Genomic DNA, 18457 nt, shown 5'->3' with positions numbered 1-18457 from the left:
CAGCCTCATGCCAGCCTGGTGTGGTTTGCTGCAGTCTTTCAAAGGAAAGGCTGAGGCTTTGTTTGGTTTGGTTATGTTTTAATGAAGGCAAATTGATCTGGTGGGAGGAGTGCTCAGAACGAGACGGCCTCTGCACCTACACGCCCAGGGAGATGCGCTCTGCAGAAGTGTGGAGAGCCTCCTCCGTGCACAAATGCAGCTGCCCAGGATGAGCCAAGAGGAATCAAAGCACATTTGCATCAGGCCACCACAGTGGCTCAATGCTCTGCAGGTCTCCTTGTGCTGCCCCAGGGAGCTGCACAACCTCTCTGCCTTCAGTCTGAAGGGCAGAGAGGTTGTGCAGCGGGAGAGTGGGAATTTGGTAAAAAGGCTCATGCTCGTAACTCATTTCTGCTTTCACAAGGAAACAGGAGACAGAGTCCAGGCTCAGGCAAAGACACCTGTCTGCTGCTGCACCATCTCCACCAAAGGGAGGCTCCCAGAGAAAGCAAAATACATTTGAGGTTATTTACAACTGTTTGCCTTTTGCCCTTCATGGTGAGATCTGTTCTCTGACCCCGGGCAAGTGCTGCCAGCAGACAAGGACTGTGAGCCTCTGTCCTGCAGCACAGGCACCACCTCACAGCTGAGTGCCAGGCAGGGATTGGAGTGGTAAATGAGAGAATACACACATGCAAAACAGAAACAGTAATGGCAAGGACAAAACAAGGAAGTCGTTTGCTCTAAAAAATAATCACAATATGAAATATTGAATCCCTCACCTCCCAGATAACCAGCAAGGATTCCATGCAGAGGGCAATCCTACATTGGGTCCCCTTGATTCCATTGGACTGGTGGAAATATGCCAAGATGTCAGAGTCTTCAAAACATGTTTCCCAATTTGTTGGGATCCAAGGTCATCTATATCTTTGGAAAAAAAACCTCAGAGCTTCCTGCATAGCTTTATTTTCCAGTTGCCTTTGCAGATTTTTCTTTCAATTCTGAGCTTGCCAAGAAATGTTGTTGCACAACTTGAGCACAAAATTAGCAAAGTGATGTTCTGCCAGATCCTTATTACATTGTGTAAACTTGTCATAGGAAATCAAAATATTCATCACAGGCTCTATCATTGCTACTGGGTGGGATTTTTAAAGTTATGTGAAAAATATTGTGTTCTACCCTCCAGAGAACATCTTCTAAACCTCAGCACTCACAGCTCACTGAGGGCAGCCCCTCCAGCCCCAGTGGGACCCCAGGAGATGCCTGGTTTCTCCCAGCCTTGCAGAAACAAATCACAGCTGAGAGCTGCAGTCAGTGTTCACAGTACATAATGCAGATGGCTAAAACTTTCTAGGTAAGAAACTATTTCTTTCACTTCTTCATATCAGAATAAATAGGAGTTACTAAAGAGTTATTAAATTTTAAAAGAATTCAAAGGAAAGACATGTCACGTAATGTAAAAGCAGTCTTTTACAAAAGCAGTCTTATAAGAAAAGCCATTTGCAATTAGAGAACAAGCTCTGTTAATGCTAAGTGTGGTCTAGCACCACACTTATAATTAACAGAAATGTTAGGTGGAGATGGGCACAGGTAGACCTCACACCAAAGCCAGGGCTTGAGAACAGCTTGGCTGCATCTGTATTGAATGCTTGGATGGGAGGTTATGTAAATCAGTTGCCTGAAACTTAGAGGCCATGGAGCAGAGAGCACTGTGTGGGCTAACTCACTTTTTGCAAAGCTGCTGATGTGCCCCAGCAGGCTGTCAGCTCCTCTGCAGGCTGGCAAGGGGACGAGACCAATGAAGGGTCTGGACCAAAACCACAAAGTAGGCACTCATGTTGTCACCAAGGTGACTAAAGAAAGGAGTTTTTCACAAGCATGGCACCTCACTGCCTGTCACTGAAGGACTGCTCTCCATTTTATACCTGTTTCTCTAAGATTTTGTCTACAGGGTATCCTCAAAACTACCTCACTCTCTGCCATAGATGGAGGTTAGCCCTTCCATAAGTGCATCTTTCCCTTGAACCATGGGATGTTCATGGGCATCTTAAACAGTGGACAGTACCCCAGTGCTCGTGTTCACCTTCTGTCCTGACAGCCAGCGAGAGATAGAAGCACTTAGAAATTCAGTCAGCAATACGGCAAATGATGGCTCCTACAAACCAGGCTACCTTCCAGAAATTATTTTCACACAGAAAAGTATCAACATGGAAAGATATTCCTGTATCTGCTGTGCCTTACTGAGACTCTGGTCTTAAGTTCTGGTGCAGTATTCCCTAAAGACCAAAGCACCAACACTGGAATGGAACTGGGAGCGGCCCAAAGAGGTCAGGTTATTGCCCCCAGACTTTGGAAATATCTATGTACATATTCATGGCCTCAGTTTCATTATTTCTACAAGAACTATTTATCCAGGAAAACAAACACATCTCTTCAACTCTGCTGCAATGTCTGAATAAAAGATCATTTTTCAAACAATCTGAAAATATTACCTCAAAGAAATTCAATGAGTATTCTGCCTGACCCTGTAGCATTTCTAGCTGGGTTTCACAAGGTCATGTCTCATCTATTTCCTCCTATATCTAATTCCTCAAACTCAGAAAAACTGTGTAATTCTCCCAATTCAACCTCCAACTCCCCTCTTAGAGAAGCCCATATTCCTACTGCAAACCTCCCTGAAGAAGAAAGTCTGGGACTGCAAAGGCGAAAGAACACAAGGGAACAGAAAGGATGGGGGCAACAACACCACAACATTTTCTGAGAGATAAGAAAAACAAATCAAACAGATCTTCAATTTAAGTGACATCTCCTGGCGTTTTCCATATTTCCTATGTACAGGGAGAAGCTGTTCATCCTGTCCCCTAAAATTTGTATCTGTCACCAACAACCTTCAGTTCTTCAGAAAATGCATAGCAAGAGTTTAGTGCACTACATCCCTCATCTCACACTGGTCTTAGCATCAGCTATCTGTGTTCTGACAAAATCTGGAGTTTTAAGAGCATAAAGTGATATTATTCACTAGACATTTTTTGCCCTCAAAATCCTCCTGAAAACAAAGCACAAGAGAAATCTTCCACCACTACACCGCAGATGAAAATTTACTGTCAGGATGGAGCGGGAGGAAAATACCCCTTGCACTTAATTTAATATTTCAGAGAGTTGTTTTTCCTCCATATATGCCCCCCATGAGAAGGGATATTCAAAAAAAAAAAAAAAAGGAAAAAGAAAAAAAGACAACTTTAAGCACAAAGGCTATCTGAATGGCTTCAATACTGACCTGTTCTGACACATCCTGTGGCAATGAGAAAAGTGACACATAGAACATCCTATACCCTCTATCCCTTTCTGGGCTGTCTGAGGACAGGTGTGGCAGTGCCACTGGCATGGCACAGCAGCGGTGGGCAGCCCTGCATGCAGCCTGGCAGCTGCTACTTGTGCTCTGCCTCACAGGGATCCCATGCCTCTGCCTCCACCCTGGCTGCCGCTGCAGAGCTGAGGGAGGTGTGGGATCGAAGAGCAGGATCCAGACCTGGAGAAGAGGGAAGCATGACTACAGGCCTGCCCCAGCCCAATAACAGCATAAACACATTCCCTCGAACAAAAAAAACATCTCTTCTTCCAGGGCCTGAGATGCTTAAAAAGTGGGTTTCATCTATCACACAGTGAAGGACCAAAATTATGGAGAAAGCAAATCCCAGGTTCCATGCTTGTAAGGCACCCTAGCAGCAGAAGAAGGGAGTGGAACCAACCAGAAATGCTGCAGAAAGGTGTCCACCACTCAGTACTCAGCCCCCTCACCTGACCATGAAAGGTGGGTGGAAAGGCAGCCACCTTTGCACAGTAGCCTGCTTCGCAAACCAGCCTCCAAGGGAGAGGGAAGCACCAGCTGAGTGAGAGTCTGAGCTGGTCTGTGCCAGAACAGAGTCACTCGTCCTCCGTAGTACTGCCTGTAATGGAGAGCAACTCCTGCACCAAAGCAAGGAGCCTGCAGCAGCCACCACTGCGAGGCCACAGAGGGAGGAATGCAGGGGAGGGATGGCAGCATTTTGGCCACATGTTCTTGTTCTGCTTCATCAGCCTGGCCCACAGTTCATGGCTGGACCATGAGCATCACTGCATGTGAGCTGCCACCACCACTTTATCCTAAAGTGTCTGTCACATGGCAGTGTGGGACCGCAGTCTCCCATTTGCAGTTGCTGCCTCAATTACTTCCATCACTGTTGAAGTCGTTCAGCAAATTAACTCTCTCTTGGTACCCATAGGCACTGGAGCACTGGAGTGAGAGAGGCATGCTGAGGTCTGAGACAGGGAACAAGACCAGATTTGGAATCCCCGAAACATCCCCCAGCAAGATATGCTGGAAGCTGCATCTGTGCTTAGCTCTCCTGTGAGAAATGGCACTTCCTGAGTGCTCACAACAGAGCCGTGAGGCACTGGTACCCCATAGCTTAACAGATATTCTAGATAAAACACAGGATAAAATCCCTGTCATTCCACACACAACAACTCAGCTGGACTCAGGTGTGGGATCCTGAGTACCTGCAGACATACCTAGAGTGCAGGAGGCAGCAGGCTGTGCCACAGCTGATTCCCCAATGTCATCTGCAATGTCTGTCAGCAGCAAGGAAGCTCATACTGCCTGTCTACGGGCTTTAGGTGCTCCCTGGGAGCCACCTCTCAGAGGCTGGGACAGGCTCTGTTCCAGGCCTCTGGAAATATGCCTTGCTACTGCAGGGGCCATCTGCTGTGCCGGCCTTTCTTGCACGGGGACAGAAGGTCTAATAATGTGTCTATGTAAGGCAACTGCTAGAAACTGAAATTTCCCTTTACAGGTTCCACAGACTTATTTCAACTTACTTCCAGACAGTTTGCTGGTAGAGCTCAGCTTCCTGAAGGAGGTAATGTTGCTGAAAACACAGAAGATTGGAAGATAAGATCCTGCCTGACAGAAAAACAAAGGCACAGAAAAACTTCAAAAACAACAAAACAAAGCAATAAGGATCCTTGATAAACAGTGATAACTACCATCAAACAAGTCTGATAATTATCAATCAAAGTCACCTTGTTTGATTAAAACAGCATCTGAAAGCTGCCTCACTGGGAAAAGGTGGAGGGAACTGGGTGCACCCCTAACCTTCCCAGTGCACCCATTCCTAGCTCAGACTGTGTGCAGAAAGTTGGGATTCTCTGGCTCTGCTGTTTTCTCCTGGGCCTCTCCTGGGACAGAGTTCCTATGTCTGCAGAACCTGAGCCAGTCAGCCTTGCCCAGGATTACAGCAGTTTCCATGAGGCACAGAGCTGTGGTTTGCGGCTCTGTACAGTTGTTTCACAAAAACAGTTGACATGTGTTCTGGGGTTCCCTCTTCTCTTAGATAATTCTCAAATTTGTGAAGTACAGCCCACGAGTGGGGCCAGTTTGGCATTCATCAAAGTCCTTTCCACAAGTGTTTGTCCCCAGCCTGGCACACCTACAGGAAGGCAGCCAGGCACCCTGCATTGGTGCTGGATTTCTTTCAGACACAGCGAGAAAAAGAATAAGAATTGTATCTCATCTTATTTAGGACAGTAGCACATTATCACTAAGGACAGGAATGAACAAAGCCTGGGAGGGAAAAAGGATTTTCTTTGCTGCAATGTACATTTCTCACATCATAGAGGCCCTGTGCCGCATGAAAGCTCAACCCTGCACATCTGTAACGTGTGAATGACCTTACATCTCCAAAGAGGCTTTTTGGGTGACTTGAATCAATTAAGATATGGAATTGCACAGTAACTAGACAAATTCCTCCAGCTCTACTGAAGGCAAACTTCACCGCTAGGGAGCACCAATAGACAAAGGTTTTTACAGCTTTTTTCTGTTGAAATCAAACCACGACTATAAACTACCAAATGCATTTAACAACGTTACAATAAATATTTTAAATTGCAATTTTTTTATAACTACCCACTGAGAAACTAGATGAATCAGAATTAATGTGGCAAGAGATTTTAGTTTATTTGATCACTAGGCAAGTCCTGTAAATGGACACCTACTAAGAGCTCTGCTGATTCATTTCTGCAATTCATGGGTAATTTTTTTGAAGTTTCAGTATGATTGGTAACTTTATCATCATAAAAAACCCACAAATACCAGGCAATGAAGGAATCTTTCTCTACCAGAGATGAACTTTCTAGGTCAAATCCAAAGTACATTACAGAGCCAAGAGAACAAACAGCTTGTTTTTTTCTGTGGCAAATCAAGATCAGAGGTGCCTGTCAGTGTTTGGCAGTGACTCAGAGGCAGATAAAGAAAATTCAGAGCTGGAGCTCAAATCCCAGTTCACACAGCAGGACTGCCTGACCAGAGATGTTTGCTAACAGCTCACCCTGTACTCTTCCAGTTCCTCTTCCTCTTCCTGGCACCACAAGCCCTCCTTATCCTCTCCGTCTCTCAGAGTTGGACACAAAATATCAGTATTGTTGCTGTAAGCCCCTGTGCAGAGTGGGGAGGCATTAAGGACCTGTCAGACTGTGCTCTGGCTGCTCTGGCTTTATGTGTATGCTCCATCAGCCAGGCGGCACCAGGGTGTTCAGGGGCCTCACAACAATGAAATGAAGACAAGGGCTCAAGTCAACAGAACCTTTTCTACTAAATGACTTTGTGGATAGAGATCAAAGCATAAAATAAGTCAATCATTAAGGTAATATTTCAAATCTTATCTTCTGTTTCTGACACTAGAAGATAGGGTTAGGCTTGATCATTCAGGGATTCAGGAACCACTCAAGTTTCCAGTCTTCCTAGTCTTCATTCTCCCCAACAACCAGGACGTGCACCATTTGGGACACAGCCTTGGCATACCTCAGACCAATTCCCACAAAACAGAGGAGGTTCAAATGGAGGCTGTTCTATGGCCACTGCTCAAAGGGAAACTCCTGTGTGTTTGAAGGCCTGGCTGCAAGGACATCCTCCAGACAAACATGCTTGTGCCATAGCTGTCAAAAGATGGGTGATGCAGAGCGCTACAGGCCTGATGCAGTGGATGTTGGCACTCTGAGCACTCTTGTGTAAGGTGTAGTGGTTATTTCATGGAAACTATCCTGCATTCATCAAGCCTGCCCGGACAGCCCATCTTCAGTTGCATTAAGGCTCTCACCTTCATCAGTGGCTGTCATCATGTTATTTCTTACCTTGTCCTTCCCAACAGTCACATCACTGTAGTAAATGTGCTCTAAATACCGCAAGAAGGTGTAATTGAATTCAGTAGGAAAGCTCCTGCACACTTGTATATTGCAATGACACTTAAGGTGACATTCATGATCACATATAGAGGGGCAGTTCTGTGCTGTGGTGCTGCTGGGCTGGCCAGGGGTGCCTACCCCAGCTGAGGGTGCCTTAGTCCACCCAAGCACTGTGGTTTTGAAAGAAATGGGACTGGAAAAAGAAGTGGGGCAGCTGAGGGGAAATTAAACTGAGAACAGTAGTTGCATGCCTGATTTATGCCTGATACACTCTCCAAAACTAGATAGGAGAAACCATACAGAGGGTGAAAGCCTTGAGGGTTTCTGGGCATTGTATGGACTACAGAAAATAGAAATGAAACAATGCCCTATGTTGGTAGATGATGCTTCCCTTTTAATACAAGAACTACTACTAAATTCCTGTTTTAGGATCCTGATTTCTGACCTGCCTTTATAGCCATAGCACCCATGTAAAGGTCTGCTCCCCAAAGTTCTTGTGAGCCACACTCTCAGTGGAACAAACAGACAAAATTTGGTGTCAGGCAGGAGTGCAGAAAGGAGCCCTGAGTGGTCCCAAGGTCTCTGTTGCAGCTCTGCTGTGATTTGACCAGTGGTATGTCTGAGCAGACTTAAGAATCAACCATGGCTTTTGTCAGCTGAGGTGCAAATGCTTATCAGGCTTCATGAACACTCTTCAGGGAAGATGTTCCTCTGGCTGGTTCATGTGTCACCCAGTCTGTAGATTGCAGGGCACTGCCAGCTACCAGAGAGCTGAAGATCAGCCTCAGCTTTGCACAGAGCCTGTGTATGACAGGACTGCTTGCCCTGCAAGGTCCCAGAGCCAGCAAACACACAGGGGGTGAACTGCCAGGGCACATGCAGGCTGCTGACCTCTGCTCGTTTGCCCTCATGTGCTGAAATAGCCCTGCATGCACCAGCACACCCTGTTTGCAGGGCTGCTGACCGTCAGCCACAGCGTCTGCTCACAGCTAGCCTTCTTCAAACAAAGCATTACACGGATCCTACTGCATTTTTCCAAGGATATGGATTCCCCTTCACTGCAATCATCCCCAGGGGAAGAAGGGCAATGGACTAAGCTCTCTGCCAAAGCTGTCAGTTCTCCTGGACAGCTCCAAGCCCCCATCACAGCGGCAGGATCTGGTTCTGGAGACAGGCTGTGTTCCCAGACATCAGCTGCTGCAGGACAGTGCTGTTTGCCCAGGCTCCAGCCCTGCTGAACCTGCATTTTGAGAAAGGCCCAGGTGAACAGGAGGCAGCCCTGACCTGGTGCTAATGAACCCAGTCACAACTGCATCTCTATCAAACTGCTTCAACACCATTCAGCTCAGATGAGATATTTTTGTTTCACGCTGGTGCAAGTGGGAAATGTTGAACTCTAATGTGCCTGCAGTGATTGACAGGCTCACAAGGGGATCCAAAGATATCTCACTATCTGTCTGAGACAGCTTTTAAAATCAAGCTTACAGTAGTCAATCCCTCTTTAGAGACTTAATGAGTTTAACAATCATCCCAATAAACCAAAACTCACTTTACAAAAATAAATCCAGAGGGCAGGGAGTGAATTCAGGTAGGTTTCAGCCCCCTAAGCAAGCCCCACTGAAGATGAAAGATGGTTTATGGTGTACCTGTTTTGCAGATAAGCAGAAGACTTGAGATAATTCTATAATTACATGTGTGCCCTTGTCTGGAAGCTGTGGCTATTTTCATACCTCAGCCCAATAAAGGAAATGTGAGAGGCATCTGTGCTGTGTTTATAGCTCCATTAGCCTTTCTTGAACTGTAAATTACTTGGCAGTGGCTGAGACAAAAGGGAAAGGCAGGACTGGCTTGCAAAGGAAAAGTTTGAAGTTCACAGCTAATTAAAATCTTTCAGATTTTACTGCCTAAAGTTATAGTTCCTTTGAAAATTTACTCCATAATTATAAAGCTCATTAGAAGAAATCAGCACATTTAGTATATGTTAGTTGTAGGACAGACTACTGTAAACCACACTTTTGCATATATTTTCTTTATAACCTTTCAACTATGATAGTCTTCTGTGGTAATCTTAACTCTTCTCTCTTTCTCACTCTTCATCAGTCAGTGAATAAACAAATGAGTTCAGGCTGTGCCTGGCACAGTTGAAATTTTCAGAGTGAAGGGAGTTAGGAGCAATAAATTGTACTCCCATTTTCAGCTCCCTGGTTTAACCACAATGACAACACTAGGAGAGCATAAAGGCGCAGCCTGTGAGGGCCAGTAGCAGGAGGCACAGTGCTGTAATGGCGTCTGGAGCATTATCAGTAGCACAGTTGTGAGTAATTGCATTAATTGCCTTTAATTACACTCTATGACCTGAAGCAGGCTGCTTCCAAGAAACATGACACAATACTAATCACGATGGGTTTAGAAAGTAACTTGAATAAGAATGTGGTTAGATCTTTGTAATGAAGCTGCAGCTGGAGCGACAGGCATCTGCATGCTGGACTTGTGTGCCTGTTCTACAGGTCACCACGACAGAAGTAGAGGATGAAGCAGAAGATTTTTCTTCATAGAGTGAAACCTATACAAAGGGCAAATCTGGAAATGATGCTTTTCTTTCCTTTTCATAAATGTGATCTCTTTCTTCTGCCATTAGTGTCCCTATCCCTGTGGGAAATCTTCAGAGGTGATGGGTTTTGCCACAGCTCTTGCTGGATAGTAATATCTTTGCCATGGGCACAATTCAAGTGGTAAATGACCACAGCTTTCCACAAATCCTGAAAGGATTCTTTTTCTTCAAGGATTATTTTTTTTTCCTCAAAGGATTCTTTTTCTCAGCTGTGTCCCCTTTGCAGTTGCAGTTTTGCAAAAGATGAATAAATGTTTACATGTATGAATTTTAGCTTTGAGGCTTATGCTGTTCAGTGCTGAACAGTTCAATGCTGGACAGAACTTCCTGATGAAAAACAAATGTCAGTGGAGGAATTGCATTAGAAAGGCATCCTCCAAGCTCTCCAGCCAAGCCTTGGGATGTCCCTAAACTCCCAGTCTGACACCCCATCAGAGCTGGGATGTTTGCCCATGTGCCTCAGCAGGCAGACAGCCTCTGGGGTGGTGGAGCCAGCATCACTGTTTCTGTCACTCTCATGTTCTACAGCAGGAGGAAGCTGCTGGTGTTGCCATGCCACCTTTACCTCATTCACCTGCAATTATGGGAGCTGCACTCTTCTCCCTGACTCAGAATGTTTTATTCATGATCCTTTTATGGTAAGACAAAGCACAGGGAACTCTGATGATACTGGAACTCCTTTGCATGCTAATGGCAAGGGTTTCAGCTGTGAGTCCCTAATTCTCATGCCTTACACTGGCATTGCATGTTTGAAGGAGAGTTGCATTCTGAACCTGCTGTGTGTGCATTTATCTGCTTGTGACCTGCATGCGGAATGCAGCTGGCAGTGTAAATTTGGTGTGCACACCTCGGTATGCAAGGATAGCTGCATGCATGACTGCTTAAACACCTGTATGAAGATGGAGGAAAAAATTATTCACTGTGTCTTATGGTTCAGGCAGTCACATTCCCACTCTTCCCATCCAGCTCCTTCAGAGTGGTGAGATCCCCAGGCTGACCCCCAGCTTGGCTCCTTCTGAGCTGTGCTGTACAGCCTCCCATAGCCAGGAAAATAAAGGGGGGTCTGAATTATGCCTGCTCATGCTGCTTTTCCTCTGCAGAAAGTATAGGTGGAAACCCATAAGTTATACTGATGAAGAGAGAAAACCAGCTTCTGCCTTGACCCTCATTGTGAATATTCCTGCAGTCACAGGCTGTCCTTTCCCCTGCCCAAGGTGTCAGTAGATCCTTGGTGCATCCTTTTTGAGTTTCTGATATTCAGCCTTACCTGTATTTTGAGGTGTACATTTTGTTTTGAGGTGTACATTTTGAGGTGTTCAAGACATGGATCCAGTAGGACGCACTGTGATTTTGTTTAAGTCTACCCATCACATGATTCATAGTTTTACATTTATTTTTAGTTGTCTTAAAAATGTACTGCAGGTGGCATATGTATATATTTATAAATGAACTCAGTGGTTATATGCAAGTGCCAACAAACATAACAATCAACTGACAGCTTGACCAGGGTCCACATAAGTCTTCTTAACTCCTACTTTGGAAGCAGGAGGCAAATAAAGCAACTTCAAATCCCCAAAAACATCATTTACAAGTAACTGAAATCTTGACCTTTCTAATTGGTTTCAAAACCAAAAAAATCATTCCAGAAACTAGCAGCGAGTCTCTGACTCTCTCAACTGTCCCTGAAAACCCTAATCTAAGGCCTTGCTCCTATTGTCATTGAAGTAATTAAATTAATGGGATTCAAGATAGAGCAGCAGAGAGAAGTGTAGTCCAGACAACCAAACACTGGGTTAGGAACTGGAAATTACAACACCCAGTCCCACACCTCCTTTTCTATGTATTATACCAAGTCACTCACTTTTCTTTTCTTCATCTATTTTTAGACTCAGGGGTTTATTCACCTACTCAAAAAAAAGATCTGTTCATCTCTGTGTCCCCTACATGATCTTTAAGTTATTAATTTTCTTTGATAAAGACATCACTGACAGCCAGGTCTGCCTCTCATCACGCATTTTGGAACAGCCTTGACTTCCCTTTTCTCTGCCTGCACCTGCATGAACTCACACAAGAGAGAGAAGACAGTGCTGTGCAGGAAAGGGCAGTATACCATGAAGGCTTTTGTTCTGTGCTTTTAAACCTCAGGTGCAAGAAATCTGCTGGTGGAGGAAGCTGGTGAAGATCCAAGCCCACAGTGCCTCCGGGATTTAACCCCATGGGAAGGAGGCCTCATGACTAACACGGCACCTCAGGCCCCTGGAGCACCATCTAACTGCAGGCATTTTGAGGCTTGCTTTCCCACCCACACCTCCTCCACTAAATCCACTTGCTCCCAGAGTTTGGGCATGGACAGCACTGCTCCCAGATCCTTGATACACTCACAGTGGATAACCAGCACAGCTGTAGCACCCAGCTTTCCTTGCCCAGAGGGTAAACGCAGCAATGGCTGCTGCCACTGCCCTCCTTTCTCCCCAGCCCTCCGTGCAGGCCCTCAATCCTCTCTGCACAGAGCCTTGGCACCACTCTGGGCTGCCCTGGCCAAGGGTTCTGCTTCCCAGGCTGCTCCACACTGCCATCGTGGCACCACAACTGCATGTGGGCCTGGTGGGGATGCCTGGAGAGGCTGCCCAGAGCAGAGGCTAGGCAGAGTTGGAAAATAAAGTAGGTATTTCCTGAAAGGCCTTCAAAGGGTACACCTTGGGCAGTGCAGGAGCCTTGTAGAGGCTACAAGGACAACAGTCATCGGTTTTCTCAGGCAGATAAAAGTTTGTTCTTCTTACATATTGGGGGTTAATCGTTCAATTACAGCTTCAGGTAATTAGGTCTCATTTCCCCAGTTTGCTTCCCACAATTCACTTTTGTTTATACTTTTTGGGCCTGAGGCTGAGATGATGACCTTGATTCCTATCTGCGAGAGGATTGTTTTATCTGACCAAACTGTGAAGAGAACTTACTAACACTATATACGAAGTTCAGAGTTATACACTAATGCAGCACAGGATATGAAAAATATAAAAGCTAAAACTTAAGGCATCAATGGTGACTACGAAAGGGTGCTCCAAAATGGTGGGTTTGGCTATACAGGTTCCCATTTCAACATTTGAAGTCAGTCTTGGTGAAAAACCTGGAAAAAGCTGAACAATTAATGCAGCATCAGCATATTGAAGTTGCCAGCCACAGAGAACATTACATGAACACTTGCTCAACACCACCTTTGCCCCTTAAAGATAGTCATAATGAGAGGGTTTTCAGCACTGCTAATGATGGTGAAGAAAGCTGACTGCATCATTGCAGTAATTTAGCCCAAGGGAACCTGTAGAAACAAATGAGGCAACACAAATCACAGATTTGGTTCTTTTTTCTGCTATTCACCCTGGCCAACAAGGTCATGCAAAATATCTTTCATTTCATTACAGGCAATTTGAGTCATTAACATCAAGCTGACACTGTAGTGTTAATTCTGTTCTGCAGAGGTAAGAAAATGGCCAGTGGCCTGAATTTTGCATAAACACAGTGAAATTGCAATGCTGCAGCCAAGGTCAGCTCCATCTCTGGGTATAAGCAGGCTGTTCTTTCAGACAAGGATTAGAAAGGTCATGCTGTATTGGGTCTGGCTGAAGTAAAGTTCACAGCCCTTACAGTGCTGTGCTTTGTATTGGCAGCTGGGTGGGTGTTGATGAGAGATCAGGGTTTTGGGTGCTGCTGGGCAGAGCTGACCCTCTGACATCCCTTTCCCCACCAGAGGGGATGGTAGTGGGCAAGGTCCTGGGAGGGGACACAACCAGGCCAGCTGACCCAAACTAGCCAAAAGGACCGTCCTTACCATATGACAACAGCTCAGATATCTAAGCTAAGGGAGAAAGGAGGAATGAGGGGGGCATTAGTGAGTTTCCAGTGTTTGCCTTCTGGAGGAACTGTTACATGTGCTGAAGCCCTGATCAACGGGAAGTGTCCAAACATTGTTGCTGATGGGAAGCAGAGACTGATCTTCTTCCTCTTTAGCTCCTGCACCTGCACATCTCCGCTTGTTTCTTTCTTTTTGCTGAAATAAAACTGCCTTACCTCACCCTGCTGGTTGTGCTCCATCCTATTCTCTCCCCTGTCCCAGTGAGAGAGGGAGAGACAGAGCGACTGAGTGGGCACCTGGCACCCAGCCAGGGTCAACCTGCCACACAGACTTACAAGAAAGGCCATAAAATGACACTGGGAAGAACAGTAAAGGACTCTTCATTTTAAAATTCTTTTGGAATTTTGTGAGAGTGTTGGCTGGATTTTTTTATTATTATTGAGAAAATAAGAGCAAATCAAATGAGAAGATTCTCTGTTTCTGTCAGACAGATTCAATGAGTGTAACAAAACACAACTATGAGGAGGAGGGATTAGTAAGAGCAAGTAGGAACTAGAAGTTTGGAGAAGCTTATGACAGCAAAGAGGAACACATTCTGTGTGACCAAGCTCATGAAGGAATTTTATTTACTTTTGAACAAGATACATAAATAAAAAGGCTTTGTATCACCACATTAATTCAGTTTCAATTTTTCTTGTGAATAAACTAGCTGACATTCAGCTTTACTGTCAGGAATTTGGTCTTCCTGTTCTGATGACCATAAAATCCTGGTGGGAGAATTAGAACAGTTGAGGAAAGGAAGGAGCTATGGCCTACAAAAAAAAAAAAAAAAAAAAAAAAAAAAAAAAAAAAAAAAATCCAAAATACAAGCTATCTATTTAAACAACCAGTTGATGTCTCATAGTAGCTGTGGATATAGATTGCCCTTTCTAGAACCCTCACAGTCTGACTAAAATGAAAGATGATGTAATACAGAAGGAGTTTTAGGACTACTAGATTAAATAAAGCAAGATATCACCAAAACTGTATATGTTGCATTTGTAAGACACATTCAGCACAGCGCTGTAGAAGAGGGAGTTTGTGCTGAATATCTTCCCAAGAGGAATCACAACTTTTTTGTTACAAATATACCCTTGAGCATGCGTGCATGTTTATTATAGCCAGGTTCACTGTTTTCTGCCTAACACAGGACAAGAATGCTGAACATGTGCTGCTATAATATTGATTTCATTTCTTAAATGTCAGTTGAGGTCTCATTGCACTATTCACTTAAGAATTTATAAATATGAGCAATAACCAATCTTTTCCAAGTTGTCGGGGATAGCCATGAAAGATAGGTCTGTAAGAAGTCACATCAGAACTTTGTTATCTGCACTCAGGAGTGTGATTTGCAGACCCACCACCACTCCCTGATTCCCTAAGGGGAAGCAAACACTGCTATTTAGTGCCTTAGTACTCATTGCTGAGTCCAGGGCTAACATATGTATGGATCAGTGTAAGCATTCTTGTGTTTTGTAGGACGTGGCAATATTACTTTTAGGTCACAACACGGCTGAATCAAGCAGCAGCTTACAAAACAAGTCATGCCACCCTTAACAGTGGGTGGCACTGGAAATAACGCAGTGAGAACTTGTAGAGCAAATTATGGACTACAGGACAAGACAAGCATGTCTGGTGTTTGGGTCCTTAATGTAGGATTTTGAGGGTTGCTGACAGCTGTAAAGCAGAAACTCATCTTGATTTAAGTCTTGATTTGTTCAAAGTACCACACAAACAGGCTTCAATGTCTGGCTGGTGGCACTAAGGTAAATTGTGCCCACAGCCTCACAGCTGCTCACATCACACATTCCTTGTTTGTCAAAAGCCCCTTTTCACCTGATTGGATCCTTGAGCAACCCTGTGAAAGGAATTATCACAGACTGATGCAACCAAGATCCTCTAAATGCTATCAGAATTGAGTGCATTTTGGTTTCACAAGCACAGTTTTGGGTAGGGAGAGGACAGAAAAGGAGGGGATACTGTCCTGAAAGTAGATGTTTTCTTGTCCCTTCCCATGAAGAAAAAAGTCCATGCTAGTCTTTAGCAAAATATAATAAAATAGAAAATAGAAGAACCAGTAGAGATGTCTGAGGATGGCTCAGTTCACAATTAGCCACTGCAAAATTCCTGTAAAACTATCAATACCAGTGAAACAATCTTTTCATGGGAAATGCAAGTCAGTCTGACATGAAGTATTTTGAACCACTGATGATTCCCAAGGGGATGGATTCAGTTTGATTAAACATAAGTGAGACATAAATACAGATGAGACCCAGACAATAAGCTAATACATGTACTGCTTCAATAACAGCAGTAGGACCTCATGGATTTTGTAATTACTATGAAGTGGGTCCTTAAAGGATGAGATTTGCACAAGCCCCGGCTTAGTCTGAAGAATGAGCTCATTAGAGAGTCAGACATCTCTCCCGAATTTCCTGAAAATTCTTTCACCAACACACAAATACGCTCAGAGTTGCACACTTCATCACCTTCAAAGCAACAGGATCAGTGTAGCTTGGAGACAGTGTTTCAAAGGAAGTATTCTTTCTGCCATCCGAACACACAGCAGCAGCACCTGGATGCGCTGTGGAGCCACGCTGATATCCTGACATGACTGGGAGCCATCAGGAAGGTGTTACCCAGACAGGAGAGCCAGCTGCTCCTTTGAAGACAAACTTTGAGGTGCAGTGAAGAAATACAAGAGCCTTCTCCATCAAATATAAGCAATTAACAGGATCTCAAATAACACAGCTTGGAGACAACAGTGAATCAAGGAAAATGCTGCTTTTGAAAACAGCTCAAAGGCATAGAAACTGACAGTCATTTTGTACGTTAAAATGTACATAGCATCCTTTGCAAAATGATGCAAAATCTCCGCCAGCAGATGGGGAGGCTTCTTTTTTCCACCCTTGGGCAGCTGGGCATGTGAGGGACCACAAGCCTCCACAACTGCTGTCCCCAGCTGTTTGAAAATCCACAGAGAAGCTCCCACCCCCGAGGCTTTATGCTTTTTCCAAGTGAATATAAAGTGTTTGCAAATTAAAACAGCCATATTATCTATGCACTTTGCAGAGGTATAAATGCCTATGAGGCAAGCTGCAAGACAAAAGGGGAGAGCCAGGGCACAACCCTGCACCAGAGATGCTGTAAGAGGCAAGCACAAGACAACTACTCACTAAAAAATTGCACATGACCCCAGAGAGGGTATGCAAATACATATCAGCATCAGCATCTGCTTGCAGAGGGTTTTCTGTTTGGAAGGTCTGTGTGCTCTGAACCATCTACCCCAGAGGTTTTGTACAGCAATTCAAGGAAAGATGAATGAGAAAAAAACAGTAGACCAATGTGTTTTGTCCTCTCTTCCCCTTTACTCTTCTGAAGCTACCTATCCCCTTTGTAATCACAAAATAACAACATGAAAGTCCCCAAACCATTTTGCGCCATTACAACTTGTCCAGTTTTTAGAAGAGTATGGACTAGAATCAAGATATTCTATTTTCCACATCTATCAGTATTTAAGGGTTCCACACAACATAAAAGAGCCCCAGGAGGGGAGAATGGAAGAGCTTCAGACCAGTTGGCACACAGATCTGCTCATGGGGAGTTGCCTGGGGCTAAAGCCCAGTGATCATCTGGCATCACAAAAATAATTCTCTAACATGAGATATGTTGGCAACTTTGTGTTGAAATAGTGTGTGCTTCTGGAGACAAACTTCAAAACAGAAAAAAACCCAAAACCAACCCCAAATTAATACATAATCTTGTAAATTATAAAAACACAGGACAATTCCTCTTTAAAGTGGGTCGTCTCTATCCTTTAAGTGCTTACACTTGTGGATGCATGATACTTAATGGGGCACAATCACGGTTTCTTATTTTCTGAGACAATAAAATATATTAAAAATAAAAATACATAGACTTGCAAAATGTTTGTAAATATAGTTTGGTTCAGATCTTTAACATGGTTTTTCAAAAAAAATGAACCAAGTTCTTGCAACTCAGCAGGATAAATTCCAAATGTACAAAAATGGCACTTAGATCATTAATGATACAGTATTCATGACTTGCCCTTAGGTAAGAGAGAACTTCTACAAACCTGTGAATAAATCCCATTTATATTTATTAATAAACAATTTCTGGACATGCACTGGGTCTCACCAGATAAAACAGAGTGAAAGTTAATGCTGATATTTTGCCCCCATATAATTCCACTGAAACACTTTCTTCCACTCATCTGATCTAAGCAATGCTAAAATGCCATAGGAGCTGCCAGACCTTGCCATGACACACCACTGGTTAGCAGCATAAGGTTTTTGTCCTGGTTTTGTCCATCAGGCCCAAGAAAGAGAAGAAAATAGTGCCTTGCAGCAGTAGCAGGTCCATGCATTTTGTTTGATATGAAAAGTGAGACATTCCAATCCAATTCTACATTATTCTACTCAGAGCTATGTGACTAAGAGTTATTACAAAAATTGTGAACATAATTCTCCAAAGTATTTATTTTATTTTTCTTGAAGGTCAAGGGATTTCTTCTGAACATCTGTGAAAAGGACCAATTAAAAAAAAAGTAGCAGGGGGTACACTGAATAATTTAGTAAAGTGTATGTAAGTTCTCGGTGTCAATAACTTGGTTTTTCAAATTAGGCTTCTTTTTTTTTACTCTAAGAGTTGTATTTATTTAATCCAAAATCTTATCTTTATTGCACAAAGAGAACATCAGAGGAAAAGCTCCTCAAAGCTTTCCTTTGATAAACATTATGATT

The sequence above is a fragment of the Melospiza georgiana genome, chromosome Z (assembly GCF_028018845.1).
Source record: "Melospiza georgiana isolate bMelGeo1 chromosome Z, bMelGeo1.pri, whole genome shotgun sequence".
Classification (NCBI taxonomy): domain Eukaryota; kingdom Metazoa; phylum Chordata; class Aves; order Passeriformes; family Passerellidae; genus Melospiza; species Melospiza georgiana.
Note: the sequence above shows the minus strand (reverse complement) of the source record.